The sequence below is a fragment of the Schistocerca piceifrons genome, unplaced genomic scaffold (genome assembly GCF_021461385.2).
Source record: "Schistocerca piceifrons isolate TAMUIC-IGC-003096 unplaced genomic scaffold, iqSchPice1.1 HiC_scaffold_961, whole genome shotgun sequence".
NCBI lineage: Eukaryota > Metazoa > Arthropoda > Insecta > Orthoptera > Acrididae > Schistocerca > Schistocerca piceifrons.
The window spans coordinates 1,957,501-1,962,500 of NW_025729236.1; the positions used below are offsets into that span (position 1 = coordinate 1,957,501).

General features: G+C 57.2%; 3 non-coding genes across 3 annotated transcripts in view; all 3 read right to left on the bottom strand.

Moving 5' to 3' along the window:
- LOC124774415 overlaps positions 1 to 334 on the bottom strand; it is a 6,580-nt gene extending 6,246 nt beyond the window's left edge. The window contains exon 1 of the ribosomal RNA XR_007015292.1: positions 1 to 334. This exon is cut by the window's left edge and continues 6,246 nt beyond it. This is a non-coding gene — a ribosomal RNA (large subunit ribosomal RNA).
- A 188-nt stretch (positions 335 to 522) lies between these two features.
- On the bottom strand, positions 523 to 677 carry LOC124774088. The gene has a single exon (XR_007015084.1). It is a non-coding gene; the product is annotated as a 5.8S ribosomal RNA (ribosomal RNA).
- Positions 678 to 1,029: 352 nt separating this feature from the next.
- Positions 1,030 to 2,938, bottom strand: LOC124774221. Its single transcript, XR_007015211.1, has one exon. It is a non-coding gene; the product is annotated as a small subunit ribosomal RNA (ribosomal RNA).
- Between the last annotated feature and the right edge of the window lie 2,062 nt (positions 2,939 to 5,000).

A 5,000-nucleotide genomic window follows, 5' to 3' on the forward strand; every position in this document is an offset into this window, starting at 1 on the left:
TAGTCTCAGATGGAGTTTACCACCCACTTGGAGCTGCACTCTCAAGCAACCCGACTCGAAGGAGAGGTCCCGCCGACGCTCGCACCGGCCGCTACGGGCCTGGCACCCTCTACGGGCCGTGGCCTCATTCAAGTTGGACTTGGGCTCGGCGCGAGGCGTCGGGGTAGTGGACCCTCCCAAACACCACATGCCACGACAGGCGGCAGCCTGCGGGGTTCGGTGCTGGACTCTTCCCTGTTCGCTCGCCGCTACTGGGGGAATCCTTGTTAGTTTCTTTTCCTCCGCTTAGTAATATGCTTAAATTCAGCGGGTAGTCTCGCCTGCTCTGAGGTCGTTGTACGAGGTGTCGCACGCCACACCGCCAGCCGGCTGTGCACGCTACCGAGAAAGTACCGGTATGCGAACCGCCAGGCGACGGGCGCGCATCGCACGTTTGAGGAGACGCGGCCGGCCCCACAGGCGGCCGCGACACTCCCAGGTCTGCGAAGCGGGGCAAACGCCGCGCGCTTCAGTATACGTAGCCGACCCTCAGCCAGACGTGGCCCGGGAACGGAATCCATGGACCGCAATGTGCGTTCGAAACGTCGATGTTCATGTGTCCTGCAGTTCACATGTCGACGCGCAATTTGCTGCGTTCTTCATCGACCCACGAGCCGAGTGATCCACCGTCCTGGGTGATCTTTTCTCAAGTTTCCGCCGTCTCTTTCGAGACGGTCGCATAGGCGGGAGTGAGGCGTGTGGCGGCCCCTGTTCCAGCGTTCTGTGTCCAACGGCCTCACGGCCGACGGGCGTCGTACGGCTCCACACCGGAGCGGACAGGCACTCGGGCGAAAGTCATTCAAAACCGGCGCCAGGCGCCAGGTGCCGCAGGCCAGCCGCTCCAGCGCTTCAGCGCTCGTACCACACAACATTGCCGCTAGTTTTGAGAGGCACGCGTGGTTCCGCACGCGGCGCACGGCTACGGCGAGCCGTACAGGTAGCGTGTTGCGCGACACGACACGCACATCGAAAGACATGCAGTCTAGTCGGTAATGATCCTTCCGCAGGTTCACCTACGGAAACCTTGTTACGACTTTTACTTCCTCTAAATGATCAAGTTTGGTCATCTTTCCGGTAGCATCGGCAACGACAGAGTCAATGCCGCGTACCAGTCCGAAGACCTCACTAAATCATTCAATCGGTAGTAGCGACGGGCGGTGTGTACAAAGGGCAGGGACGTAATCAACGCGAGCTTATGACTCGCGCTTACTGGGAATTCCTCGTTCATGGGGAACAATTGCAAGCCCCAATCCCTAGCACGAAGGAGGTTCAGCGGGTTACCCCGACCTTTCGGCCTAGGAAGACACGCTGATTCCTTCAGTGTAGCGCGCGTGCGGCCCAGAACATCTAAGGGCATCACAGACCTGTTATTGCTCAATCTCGTGCGGCTAGAAGCCGCCTGTCCCTCTAAGAAGAAAAGTAATCGCTGACAGCACGAAGGATGTCACGCGACTAGTTAGCAGGCTAGAGTCTCGTTCGTTATCGGAATTAACCAGACAAATCGCTCCACCAACTAAGAACGGCCATGCACCACCACCCACCGAATCAAGAAAGAGCTATCAATCTGTCAATCCTTCCGGTGTCCGGGCCTGGTGAGGTTTCCCGTGTTGAGTCAAATTAAGCCGCAGGCTCCACTCCTGGTGGTGCCCTTCCGTCAATTCCTTTAAGTTTCAGCTTTGCAACCATACTTCCCCCGGAACCCAAAAGCTTTGGTTTCCCGGAGGCTGCCCGCCGAGTCATCGGAGGAACTGCGGCGGATCGCTGGCTGGCATCGTTTATGGTTAGAACTAGGGCGGTATCTGATCGCCTTCGAACCTCTAACTTTCGTTCTTGATTAATGAAAACATACTTGGCAAATGCTTTCGCTTCTGTTCGTCTTGCGACGATCCAAGAATTTCACCTCTAACGTCGCAATACGAATGCCCCCGCCTGTCCCTATTAATCATTACCTCGGGTTCCGAAAACCAACAAAATAGAACCGAGGTCCTATTCCATTATTCCATGCACACAGTATTCAGGCGGGCTTGCCTGCTTTAAGCACTCTAATTTGTTCAAAGTAAACGTGCCGGCCCACCGAGACACTCAATAAAGAGCACCCTGGTAGGATTTCAACGGGGTCCGCCTCGGGACGCACGAGCACGCACGGGGCGGTCGCACGCCTTCGGCTCGCCCCACCGGCAGGACGTCCCACGATACATGCCAGTTAAACACCGACGGGCGGTGAACCAACAGCGTGGGACACAAATCCAACTACGAGCTTTTTAACCGCAACAACTTTAATATACGCTATTGGAGCTGGAATTACCGCGGCTGCTGGCACCAGACTTGCCCTCCAATAGATACTCGTTAAAGGATTTAAAGTGTACTCATTCCGATTACGGGGCCTCGGATGAGTCCCGTATCGTTATTTTTCGTCACTACCTCCCCGTGCCGGGAGTGGGTAATTTGCGCGCCTGCTGCCTTCCTTGGATGTGGTAGCCGTTTCTCAGGCTCCCTCTCCGGAATCGAACCCTGATTCCCCGTTACCCGTTACAACCATGGTAGGCGCAGAACCTACCATCGACAGTTGATAAGGCAGACATTTGAAAGATGCGTCGCCGGTACGAGGACCGTGCGATCAGCCCAAAGTTATTCAGAGTCACCAAGGCAAACGGACCGGACGAGCCGACCGATTGGTTTTGATCTAATAAAAGCGTCCCTTCCATCTCTGGTCGGGACTCTGTTTGCATGTATTAGCTCTAGAATTACCACAGTTATCCAAGTAACGTGGGTACGATCTAAGGAACCATAACTGATTTAATGAGCCATTCGCGGTTTCACCTTAATGCGGCTTGTACTGAGACATGCATGGCTTAATCTTTGAGACAAGCATATGACTACTGGCAGGATCAACCAGGGAGCTGCGTCAACTAGAGCTGAGCAGCCGGCCGCCCGGGAGTGTGTCCCGGGGGCCCGCGCGAACACGCAAGCGTCCGCTCAATCATTCTGCAAACAGGAGGAGGCTGAGCTCCCCTGCACAATACACCTCGAAACCCTCTCAGGTCCCGGCGGCGCGCAGCGCCGTCCCAAGTACTTGGTCGGGTTCGAGAGAGGCGCAATCGCCCGGAGTTAGGCGAGTAGACGCTTTCGGTGCGACCACCCGTGCTCCCAACTGAGCTTGCCGCTGCCGACAGAGGCCCGGGAGCGTGCTGTCGTGGCATTGCCGGCGGGAGACAACACGCGCCACCTACGGTGACCGGCAGCTCCAACGCCAGCGCCACAGAAGGACAAAAGCCCCACTTGGGTGCCGAAGCGAACTCTCCCAGCACAGCGCACGCGCCAACACATCCGCACAGCTGCGATACAAACCACCAGCGAGAACCGCTGGGGCGACCGAGCAGCAGACGGCGTCGCGGCGCCGAGCGCCGGGCGGCGGCGCATCCTCAACGCACACAGTCCTCAATCGGACCAGCACACTGAAGATGTCCACCGCGCTTCGCACCGGGCCCGCGAGGACCTACTTTGGCCGCACGGCGCCGCGCGCAGGGTGCGCCGGCGCGCAGCTGCGACGCCTGCCGCGTCCGTCGGCCGGCGCGCCTGCCACTGGCCGCCCCCACCAGCCGGCTGTAGCGCGTGCGCCCACGCACCGCGCGGCCAGCACGCCGGGAGGCGCCCCCTCACCGGCCGGGGACGGTCCCACCCAGCCACCGCCGCGTATCGCTTCACACCCAGATGCCGTTCAGTTTCATCGGCATGGTGGGTATCGCTGGAACAACCGGTTAGTACCTCAACCTATCGTCGCCATCACCGATTCACCCCTAGCGAGAACAACCGCACCACAACGGGTTACCATTTCTTCATTTGCGTAACTTCACCAGCAAACGTAGGCGTCCATCGCCATTAGCAACTTCAACGATTATTGCATGCCTGTGTCAGGTGTCACGCCACACTACGTCTGCCCACATACACGCAACAAAATGTGCACGCCTAGACAATACGTGGAAGGTGGCCCCCGTACGTATGCGATGTCCATTGCTCGAACGACTGTCAACCGGCCTCTGTAGCATGTCGCAGATATGGAACGCGGTGCACCATGCTATCACGGTGTTTGAGGAGAGACGACTAGGTCCGAATACATCAACACACAGCTCATGCTGATCGCCATCCACGGCGTCCGTTCCTCCCACACGTCTCTATGGCGTACCACACTGCAATCCAGCTCTCATAGGGAGACGACACGTAGCTGCGTGCACAATATTTGCACTGTATGGTCCGCCGTTTTTGGGCGCAGTCGTTGTACGGTCACACATGTGCCACGATGTATCATTCAGTACATAAGGACGAATGTGCAGTACAGATTGTGGTTTATGCGTACGACATCAGCGGACAGTTGACACAGGCCGCACCACAACGTAGCCTGAGTACGTCGCATGCGAAGGGCATTGAACATGCAAACTTCTCACCAACCAGCTTGCGAAGGCAGGGGGCAAGGTGGGGACGTGGGGAGGGGTGGGGGGGGGGGGGGCGGCATGTACGTCCTGCTGCCATCCACATAACAGTGTACAGCAGGAGCATGTGGAAAGTCAGCAAGACTTGCAAGGTGTTTAACATGAAGCGATACACAGGGGAGCGGGCAGTGCGAGTAGCGAACTATATTGCGAGGGTTGCGGGTGGGCAACACTACACTAATTGAACGAGTCGTATAACAATTACAGAGCAGGTTTAGGCGACAACGTGGGTTACGTTAGCGGACAACGTGGGTTACGTTAAGGCACAACGTGGGTTACGTTAAGGCACAACGTGGGTTACGTTAAGGCACAACGTGGGTTACGTTAAGGCACAACGTGGGTGACGTTAAGGCACAACGTGGGTTACGTTAAGGCACAACGTGGGTTACGTTAAGGCACAACGTGGGTTACGTTAAGGCACAACGTGGGTTACGTTAAGGCACAACGTGGGTTACGTTAGGGCACAACATGGGT